The sequence below is a fragment of the Silurus meridionalis genome, chromosome 11 (genome assembly GCF_014805685.1).
Source record: "Silurus meridionalis isolate SWU-2019-XX chromosome 11, ASM1480568v1, whole genome shotgun sequence".
Lineage (NCBI taxonomy): Eukaryota > Metazoa > Chordata > Actinopteri > Siluriformes > Siluridae > Silurus > Silurus meridionalis.
The window spans coordinates 1,076,120-1,087,811 of NC_060894.1; positions in this window are offsets into that span (position 1 = coordinate 1,076,120).

Sequence of the window (11,692 nt, forward strand, 5' to 3'; positions counted from 1 at the left end):
AGAAGCTGAAAGAAGAAAAAGAAGAAGAAGCAGAATGCTGAAACAGCATAGAAGAATATCTGTAAAAAGTAAACATTTAGCGCATTTAACTGGCATATTACATCAAAATGTAAATACAAAAATATACATGAAAAAAGCATTCTGACTTTATTTCTCATAAACACTCAACATTTATGGTACATCCACCGATAACCATGTTGTGGGCCTGAAGTTTGAAGCAGTTGGTGTATGGATGTGGCTCCTCTGCTTCATCTGTCTTGTTCCGTCTCACTTAGTCACTAAAATGATCTGATCTTCCCTCCACTAATGTACACATTTCCTAATGACCTTACTGAGCTCCACAGAGGAGTTTGTGGAACTTCTAAGGTAAATATTCAGATTTTGCTTAACGGCTCGAGGCAAAAAATTAATTCTGATCAAACTGGAAGAAGAGAAAAAACGGCACTAGGAGTTACTCCAACAACTTCATTAACAGCTTGAATAACTTTATTAAAACGTAAATAAATGTAATCTGGCACTACTTTATCTGTGTGTGTGATTCGGAGCAGCAGAATTGTAGCTGTAACGAGGCGAATATAAAACGCGTAATGAAAATGAAGCGTTATTTTGATCCATTCGGTCAGTTTCGCTCTGAAAACATCAATAACAGCTTGAACTCCTCAATGCTGGGAAGTGATCATGGTATACGGTTTATCCAGAGATATGTGTGAGACCTTACACCATTTCTCCACTTCACCTCAGGATTTTCTTCACCTCCACGTCGTGCGCCAACATCAAGCTAAAAATGAGGAATAACACTCACACACAATCCAGATCCAGAACCTTATTAAATTACCAGGTGTAAACAGAGCCGAGATGTCTCACGTGCTTACGCAAGAATCAGAGATCAGACATTTAAACTCAGAGCCGTCCAACGAGAGCGCAGGAGTCCAACCGCAGATCCACCACTGTCATTTCAGAGTGAAAATGCAGGCAGGAAGATTGCGATCACACCAGAACTCCAGGGTAGGTCTCCAGGGTAGGTCTCCAGGGTAGGTCCTTTCTCCCTCTGTCTCCACGCCTGACACGCTGACATGTTTTTCCGTGGCAGGCATTCGAGCCGTGTCTCCAAAAAAAGGCCAAATATAAAACAGATTTTTATTCCCAGCGTGTACGATGCCCAGTTTGTGATTTGAAGGGAATTTGCCATGTCAGGATCGTAGATAGGAACTCCGCTCGCCGTGCCAGAGGCTCAGATCGGCACGTTACCAGGCAACCTCGCGGATTAGGGAAAGGTTGGGAATTAAATATGATACACACATACAGCTTGGACCTGTTTGTACTGTATGTGTGTGTGCTTAGATACTCTTGTGTGTGAGTGTGTGTGTGTGTGTGTGTGTGTGTGTGTGTGTGTGTATACATGTATACGAAGCCAACATGTGCTTTCTATAAAGCGTATCTGAGATATTAGCTCGATTCACACTGACAGAATTTGTCAAGGGTTTTATAGACTACCTCAGAAAAGATAATATGATACTTGTTCAGAATGGCTTTGATCAGTGTGTTCAGGTGTGTGTGTGTGTGTGTGTGTGTGTGTGCGTGTGTGTGTTTGTGGTGAGGTTCTAATTTTCCATTTGCAACCACTTGGCAGTGTTTTCCGCCATAGTTCTGTAAATCCTCTCTGAAGTAAGTGCATGTAACTGGAGACGGATTTTTACCTGATGATCTCGCTCACGTGCACGTGCTTATTTAATCCGAGAGACACAGGAGCGTCTCAAGCGCACGTGCGCCTCAAACGTTTTTCAAGGAAGCGTGGCACCTCGTCAGGTTTCCGTGAGGTTTTTTCGTCAAGCGACGCTTCGCTGCAACAGTAGGACATGTTTAGGACATGCTCAGCTGATAGCTGTGAACAAATTGCTGAACGTGTTTATATTTTGAGAAACGGTGGTTTGTGAGAAAATATCGCAGGTGTACGCAAACTAAATCTTCGCTGCAGGTGAGAGTGGGTCTGTGCAGTGTTCTTTCAGGAGCGATCGATCCGAATTCTTTGAAAAGTGGGATTTGACAATATTCCACCTGAAGTGTGTGTGTGTGTGTGTGTGTGTGTTGGTGTGGCGATAATCTATTAAGTGAACAGGATAAGTCAGAATTCCTTCAGGAGTGGGTGGGATTCTTTTCTTCGCATATTCCATTGATTTTTACGAAACTGGTGTCAGAGCACAGGGTCAGCCATGATACAGCACCCCTGTAGCACAGGTGGTTAAGGGCCATGCTCAAGCACCCAAGAGTGGCAGCTTGGAGGGACCGGGGCTTGAACCCCTGACCTTCCGATCAGTAACCCAGAGCCTTGGACGTGGAAGTGGAAAGCTTTGATCAGAAGTCCATCAGAAGCGAGCAAGACTAATCAGTCTTCCCACAGGAATGGGAGTTATTGGCTAGACCATCCTCACTCTTTCCTGGGGAAAAGGTAGCTCAGCTTTAAAGGCTCTGGGTTACTGATTGGTACAAGGACACCAGGGAGTCGCAAAACGATCCCTTATAACATTATAATAAAGGAATTCTAATCTATTATTATTTACAGCATTATTATAATAGACTGTATAATAACTTATTAGCAGAAACACTATTTAACCAAAATGCTATGATCCTTGTTTCATAAGACTCGAAAGATTCGACTGTGAGATTGGTAGTCGAATCAGACTCCTCCTATCGAAGCATCGACTATTCGGGGGTCTAAACTGTTGTTAATGGTACATTTTTTTTCACTTTACTTTATTAGTGGATGGAATTAAACAGCGATTCTCGCTGAGTCTACCGGATTGGTGTATTTTCGTCACGTGACTCTGCCTCGGTGTTTGGTCTTTGTGCGAGAGTGCACAGCAAAGCGAAGCGATATTTTTATCACTCAAAGGTGAAGGTCTATTTGTCGAAATGGGTGTGAAGACGGAATTTATTGCCGGTGGCTTCCCTCCAGGATAAGGGCTGGTGGAGTGGGGACGCACACACACACACACACACACACACACACACACACACAGCAAGCCACCGCTGAAGAGGAACCTCTGTCCCAGTGGGGGGAACCATCAGGGAAGGACAGGAAAGACGGACAAACTCAGAGATGACAGGAGGCAGCCAGCACAGGGAGCAGCAGCCCGAGCAGGAAGCCTTGAGGAAATGCCCCGGCTCATAGCCAAACGCTGGAGGAAACCCTGAGGAATCTCCGCATTGATCCGAGCTTCAGATGGACGTAGAAGAATGTGTTTTGTTTTATTTTGTACGGGAAAATGAGTCACTCGCATACCTGCTCCTGACACATGTACAGATTTTCTGTCACGCTTCCAAATGTCTCCTCTCCGTCCATCTGCGCTCCTCCAACAGCGTTACCAGAAGGTTCCCGAGGTCAAATGGCACAATTGAGATTCTTTTCAATTCTATGCAAATCAGGAACGGCGCAGTAAAGACACGTACACGTTCAGTTCCAAACTCACAACTTCATCTTCTTCAATGACCACAAACACAACCCTCACACCCCTTACGTGACCACACACTCTGCACCCTGATGCTGTCTGGAAAAAGCTACCGAAGCATTGGGTAAATAATATTATTACACGCTGCTGAGTGAATTAATGGTGGTGTTGAACGTAACCTAATCACACCACAGCAGGTCAATTAGGAGTGCTTGAGAAGTTTGAAACACGCGATTCTGAATAACATAGTGTGTGTGAGAAGCTACCGTCAACAAATATGGCCTTGTTATAGAGCACAGCGCCCATACACACTCTTTTTCTCTCACACACACACTGGCAGAGATCTTCAGCTTTTTGGATGTTCCCTGAACTAAGAGTTTTTTTCCAGCATGCCAGAGAGGCGTTTAGAAGAAGGACATATGATTACTGCGGTTCCTCCCCGTCCAGAGACGCTCTGTAACGCAAGGGTTTCTGCCAAGATGTATTCACCCGTCATTACAGCGCGAGGGTGTGATGAAGCAAACCCAAGTGTGTAGGTGCGGCGATAAACATGCGTTTACCTCCACTTTAGATTGCTTTCAGACAGCCACGTTCAGGTTCCTCTGGAAAAATAGAACTAAATACACTTCATACAAATAAGCTTGAGATCACGATGTGCTTCTTTCTGAACGTTCCATTCCACATTTAGTTTCCATTTGCTGTTATTATAAGCTTCGATCCTCTGGAGAAGATGTTCCACTAGATTTTGTGGAGGTTTGTGCTCATTCAGACACAAGAGTGTGAGTAAAGTCAGGTACTGATGTAGGTGAGAAGGTGCTAATAAACGCTAATAAATAATGAAAGTCTGTGTTGTGCACAGGCATGATTTCGTCTCACAGGTGTGGGAATCAGTGGTTAAGACATTTTGGACTCGGAAGGTTACAAGATCAAATCCCAGCAACACTAAGCTACCACTTTGGGCCCTTGAGCAAGGCCCTTAACTGCTCAGTTAGAAGTCAGTTAGAAGATAAAATCATTATTTCACAACTTAACGTTATTCTTCGGCTGTGTATTCGATCAGGAATTTATCGTACATTGTGGTCAATAATAATGTGATGTTTGATGTGTTATTGTACCATTTTAGCCCCGCCCACAAAGTGAGAATTGTAGCAGAAAGTTGTAGCCTGTTGTACTGCACATGATTTAGCCGGAATGTCTGCGATTTTATGTGATGATAATTTGGATTTATTTGGGTGTTTTTGGTACCACGGTGACACGTCCATAAGCACAAAACCACCAGTGTGATGCCAGATGTTGGCGTGAATTCTGTTTCGCTCTCAGTGTGTGAAAGGCAAAGGCGATGCAGCTGTTACAAGTTTTTTGAGCATGAATACACAGTAGCAGCTGAAACTGCATCAGGATGATTCAGATTGATATATTATTTAATGGTGTTTCCAGGCTTTTCGCTGATCAAGGTTTCGGGTTCACACACAGTATCACTTCCTTTCCAGGCAAAAACCAACATTCTGAAGAGCCGGACTTTGTCTTTTGGAATGATCACTGTTAGAAAATCTGGCTTTCATCATCAAGTCTTTGAGTAAAGTAGAACAAATAGGATCTTGATACAGATGATACGTTGATATTTGAGGCTGAATGGCAAATTTAATACTGTGAGAAATGAATTTATTTCAAAACAACTTCCATTATTGATGAGCTTGTGTAGTCTCAGAGCTCACAAACTTTAGACACCAAGAGAAATTGTGTGTTAGTTGATTAAGCGTGACGTCTGTGGCAGTATGAATGGATCGGTCAGCGTGTAAAAGAGAAAAACAGACCCTGGAACAGACCCTGGATCAGACACTGGAACAGACCCTGGAACAGACCCTGGATCAGACACTGGAACAGACCCTGGAACAGACCCTGGAACAGACCCTTGATCATCCTCGGGTTCATACGGAAAAGATTTTGATTAAAAGAAAAGTTGATGAAAGTTGACTGTAAAATTCACATTCACATGAGTGTGTGTGTGTGTGTGTGTGTGTGTTTGTTTGTGTGTGTGTGTGTGTGTGTGTGTGTGTGTGTGTGTGTGTGTGTGTGTGTGTGTGTGTGCGTGTGTGTGTGCAACACACACCGTTGTGTGTGTGTGTGTGTGTGTGCAAGATTTCATATTAGTGTAAGGATATAATATTTTTATGGACTTTGAAGCAATAAAGGAACTGATTTATGGATTAAGTGATTATAAACTGTTTGTCCAGTTTTGCTGCCGATACACTGCATTTTTTTTGTGAAACAAGCAAAAAGGTTCTGGCTCGTCCTCACCACCTGTACGAGAGCAGGGCGAGACCAGGATGAGAGCAGGACGAGAGCAGGACGAGACCAGGATGAGAGCAGGACGAGACCAGGATGAGACCAGGACAAGACCAGGACGAGAGCAGGACGAGAGCAGGATGATACCAGGACGAGACCAGGATGAGAGGAGGACGAGACCAGGATGAGAGCAGGACGAGACCAGGACAAGAGGAGGACGAGAGCACTATGAGACCAGGACTAGACCAAGACAAGAGCAGGATGAGACCAGGATGAGATCAGGACGATCCCCAGCTCATTCTCCACAACCTGCAGAATGCAGACCGTTTTTTTAGTTACAAGTCGCAAGTCTCTTGTGACACGTGTCTTTGGTTCGACTCTGTGGGGTGTGGCTTGTGCACAAACGAAATATCACTAGTTTGATTGACAGGTTGGATTCTGTATTAGTGTTGTTTTTAGATTAGATTAGCGAAGCGAGTGAAAGGTATTACACCTGCCAGACTCACTAAAAATCTGTGTGAGAATGAGAACCATCAAAATTCCTGCGAATAAACATGGAGGATGCGTAGGATTCGTTCTGATCGCTTGGATTTATCTGAGAAAATTGAGATTTTTGTGAAGGTCTATGTCTGGGAAATTGCTCCTCCGTGTCAGGCACTTTTCTATGGAACATGAAGGAAGTCTTTGTGGCTCTTTCTGTAGCGTGAGGTTAACTCTTCTCCCACGATGAGCTCGCTGCGATCTCTAGGCCATTAATGCAAGTGCAGCTCTGTTTGGAAGGAAACACTTTTCCCTCGGAGTGTATTTTAGGGATTAAGATAAACACCTTTTAACAAGGTGCCATTAGAGCTTCCCGTCTTGCTGGAGGGCTTTAGTGCAGAGAGCAACGAGTGACGAATTATTACCGGCGTTTATGCAGAAGAAAGGACTGGAGGATACAGCGATCCCTGCGACGTCTAATCACCGAATCACACGAGCTGGAAACAAAACAACAGACACGTGTTCAGGGGCTTTGGTTTCTCCATGTTGCGTTTCCGTTTAGTTTTAAGGAATAAGTTTAGGAAAGCACAAATATGTGTCCTGAAGACCAGACACACACACACACACACACACACACACACACACACACAAAATCACTCAGTGGATCAGACATAAAAATCCAACACAAATCCAGAATTTCAGACCAATATTTAGATAATGAAGCTTTAAATACTTTATTCTTCAGCATGTTTCATTTTTCTGACAAGTTTTTTTAAGATGTTGTGCAGTGCAAAGTTTCACATTTTCTTCCTACAAAAATAAATAGGATATTTCATGTGAGTTTGGTTTTACAGGAACGACAGAACAGACTAAATGATTCTTCTGAATGTTTTCTGAACGTCCTGCATATTTGCACAAATTTGGATGCACACGATTGTGTAGGACGTCTTCTGCTGTAGGAGCATACAATGTTCCCTTCGTTTCAACCAGGAACTTAAACCTGTTCCATCATCACAATGTCCCTGTGCACAAAGCCAGCTCCATGAAGATGTTTTACAGTAAAAGATCTCCTGCTGTAGATCTCCAACGCTATTAAACACCTTAGTGATGAATGTGAACACTGACTGCACCCCAGGAACCTCCTCACCTTCTCACCTTCATCACTTCCAGACTTTACTCACACACATGTAGCTGAATCTCCACAAAATCTTAACAAAATCTAGTGGAACATCTTCCCAGAAGAGGAGATTATTATAACAGCACATGTGGACTCGAGGTGGAATGAGATGTTCCATCGTTTATTAAACAAAAAGTTTTTTTCAGTTAATTGTTTTTAGATCCTGCTTTCATTTTCTTTTTCTTTTGTTCTTTCTTTCTTTTTATAATTGGTTTTATTCCTACTGGGAATGTTTTTTATAACTTACATGTCGATATCATTTATAAAACACAAAGTTTGAATTCATATGTTGCACTCAGTTTCTTTCTTTCTTTCTTTCTTTCTTTCTTTCTTTCTTTCTTTCTTTCTTTCTTTCTTTTTTCTTTCTTTTCTCATTACTTTTCTTTCTTTCTTCTAATTGGTTTTATTCCTATTGGTTATGTTTCTATAATTTATGTCTATATAAGTTATTTAAAAACAATGTGAACGCATATGTTGCAGTTTCTTTCTTTCTTTCTTTCTTTCTTTCTTTCTTTCTTTCTTTCTTTCTTTCTTTTTCCTCATTGCTCTTTATTTCTCATTACTTTTCTTTCTTTCTTTTTTCTTTTTTCTTTCTTTCTTTCTTTCTTTCTTTCTTTCTTTCTTTCTGTGTAACTACATTGTTCACAATAAATGCTGTATTTTTATTCTTTATTATTCTCTCTGCTGTATTTCCTTTTCATCTCATATCTTCTGCCCTTCTTTCCCTACTTCTTTTCTTCCTCTCTCTCTCTCTCTCTCTCTCTCTCTCTCTCTCTCTCTCTGCAGTAGAAACCCTGCGCTTTTTCTCTCCTCCACATTCACACACTCCGCATTCATATTAAAATTGCATGTCACAAGGTGACTATTTGCGGCCCGTTAAATGCGTCGGATGTTTAAAAAAAAAAAACACCAAACCAACATGCACAAAAGTCCATCCGGGGCTCCGTGTACCTCTTTACCGTGAGGCGCGAGGCCACCTGTGCTCGGAAACAGAGCCAGATTAGGCTGTGAATTATAGCGCGTCGGTAAACGCCTGGGAAACGATCAGCCTCAAGAGGGCAATTTGGCCGCAAATATGAAAATGCACAAATTTTCTGGACCCATTAAAGGCACACAGGCGCGCTCGAGCGCCGGGGTGTAATTGCGGCACCCGGCCCCTCCCAGCGCACAATCGGGGCGCGCGAGCCGCTTTTAATTGCGTCCAAATAGTAATGAAATGACGTGGCGCTCGCGCGAGCACCGGCGTAAACGTCACGCGGGCCTGTGAGCAGGTAGAAGTGGCGCACGGGGCGCGTTGGAGAGCCGGTGTTTAGGGGCCATCGTGCGCAATTACGGACAATCAGAGGAGGGCTCGAGACCCCGCGTGCACTACAATGAGACCGGGTGCGCACCGTTTTATTTATTTATTTATTATTTTTTTGCGGTGTGTAGAATGAGTGAGGAATGAAGGGATGGAGGGAGGAATAGAGGGAGGGAGGGATGAAGGGAGGGATGGGGGTGTTGGGGTGGGGGTTCGTGGCGCTCAAGTGCGTGCAGCTGCGCCGAGCTCGATTCAGCTCCAGCAACAGCGGCCACCTCTCGCGCCGCAATTAGCAACTCCTTTCACTTTTCCCCCCTCCTCTATTTAAAGAAAAAGAAGAGGAGGAGGAGAAGAAGAGAGAGAAAAAGAGAGAGAGAAAGAAACCCCTTAGCAGTGCCACTGTTTTCTCCCCTGTGGAATCATCTCTGGGAGAAAAGCAGCGGTTGATTGTTCCTCGAGTGGCTGCTGAAGAGCGCATTTTCATAATGGCGCTCCTAATCCTTCGCTTAAAAAATGGAAATTGCCTTAAACTGCGCCTGAATGATGAGATTGACACATGGCCTCCTGTTTTGTAGGTTATTTTTATAAGGGTGTGTGTGTGTGTGTGTGTGTGTGTGTGTGTGTGGGGGGGGGGGATCATTTCTGACCAAGACCTTCACGATATCTCTACATAAAAGTTCACAAGGGACGGGATTTTTGTATGTTTGGTGCTGGAGCATGAATATTTCCTGCATCTTTTGATTTTTCTGAATTCATAAAGACTGTCTTCTTTTTTATTATTGTATGAAAGTGAATCTCAGGATCATGTGTCTGGATGTCAGGATGTGATGTCTGAAAAACCATGATCATCAAATCACATAAAAGTGAAAAAAAAAATTGTCATATCGCAACATTTATATATTTTAAAGCTTTTCTGCTTAAAAGAAATCACCAAAATGTGAGGACGTGTGTGTTGACATTTGCGGGAATGTATGTGTTGAGATGTGTGTGGAGACGTGTGTACTAAGATGTGGGTGTGGATATTTATGAGGATGTGTGGGACATTTGTATGTGTGGACATTTGTGGGAATGTATGTGTTAAGATGTGTGTGAGGATGGACGCATGTGTGTGTGAACATTTATGAAGATATGTGTGGATGTGTGTGAGGACGTGTGTGAGGACATTTATAAGGATGTGTGTGTGTGCACATGTGAGAGGACGTGTGTGTGCACATGTGAGAGGACGTGTGTGTGTGTGTGTGTGTGTGTGTGTGTGTGTGTGTGTGTGTGTGTGTGTGTGTGTGTGGATGTCTGTTTGTTTGTTGAAACAGATATTGGAATATGAAAGCAATGTTTGGTGTAGAGACGAGTCCAGGACGTTTTAGAAGGACGTTCTCAGGATGCTTTGAGCTGAGAAGGTTCCAGCAAGTGTAAGTCTGAGATCTGTATTTGTTTGCAGATGACCACAAGCATGAGTTGATCACACACACACACTTTTTGGAAGGCCTGCGATGAGTGTGTGGGACTGATTTCTGGGTAAATTTGTATGAAGTTCATGTCAGCGTCTGTATAAATCAGGAGCTGAAAATAATAAAATAATGAGGACCAAATCTGTGCGTTTATTATTTTATATATGAATTCTATAAAAAATACAAACAAATGATTATAAAATACAATTATTACATTTTCAAATACAACTTTAAAGAGTCAAAGAGAAGTGAGTGTGTGTGTGTGTGTGTGTGTGTGTGTGTGTGTGTGTGTGTGTACGAGGCTGAGCTGTAGCTCAGGTTGCAGATTCATGTGGTTAAAATGGAAATGTTGCTCAAACGGAACATGCAGAAGTAATTTATTAATAATTCTTGTAATAATTTGACCAGAAAGCAGAAATAAAAAAACAAATGTACATCAGAAACACACTGTACAGCCAATAGAATGCCAAAAGTTTGTGGACACCTGACTTTTCTGGGAAGATGTTCCTCTAGATTTTGAAATCAGAGCTCTATAGCAGGAGATCTTCCACACCAACCAGTGGAAAGCATATGTTCATGGAGCTGGTGTTGTGCACAGGGCCATTGTCAAGCTGGAAAGTGTGTGTCTTCAACAGTTTGATGATACGTATGAGAATAAATACGTCAGGAAAAGTCTGGTGCCCTGATCATTTTGGACATACGGCGTATTTCCAATAATCCGAAAACCTCTATAAATAATAATTTTACTATAATACTATAAATATTTGAATTTGTCATTTGTGCTGCATGTGTAAAACCCACACATTAAATGTCTTCCATTTTTTTAGGGAGTAAAACTTTATAAAACAATATACAAGTTGTTTTTATTATTTATTAATGCAAATGTTTTCATCAATATCTAGTTACTTTTAATGCCTGTAAATCGAGTTCTCACTCACATTAGAGCAGCGATGAAAACGAATCCTTCACTCTGCATCATGTCTTTCTTCTCTCTAAGGCAAAAGTGTAAACGTTTCTGTCTTTTAGAAAAGGTAACAGAACAAAACGCTAAAACTGGAGACTCCTTCCGGAAAAGTTTCACCACCGTATTAACGATGGCACATTCTGGATTATTTTATTTTAGTGTATAAAATAATAGATCTAAAGAAAACACAGTTAGAGAGCAGCTAAAGAGGATTAAGTGTGTGTGTGTGTGTGTGTGTGTGTGTGTGTGTGTGTGTGTGTGTGTGTCCACCTATTGCATATATTTCTCTAAACTTTCCGTCCAACAAATTATCCTTTTGGGAAGAGAGACCTAAACATTCCCATTTATATTTAAGTGTGTGTGTGTGTGTGTGTGTGTGTGTGTGTGTGTGTGTGTGTGTGAGAGTCGTCTGAAACAGTACCCGAGACAGGAGATCAGCTCCATGATGCAGCCTGACAGTGACTTCCTGTGTGTGATGGTGCTGGAATCAGTGAGTGAGTCATTACAGCACACACTGACCCGTGAAGGGCCTGGCAGCTCCAGCATCGGCCTGTGATTGCTTCCTGCTTTACGGCACACACACACACACAC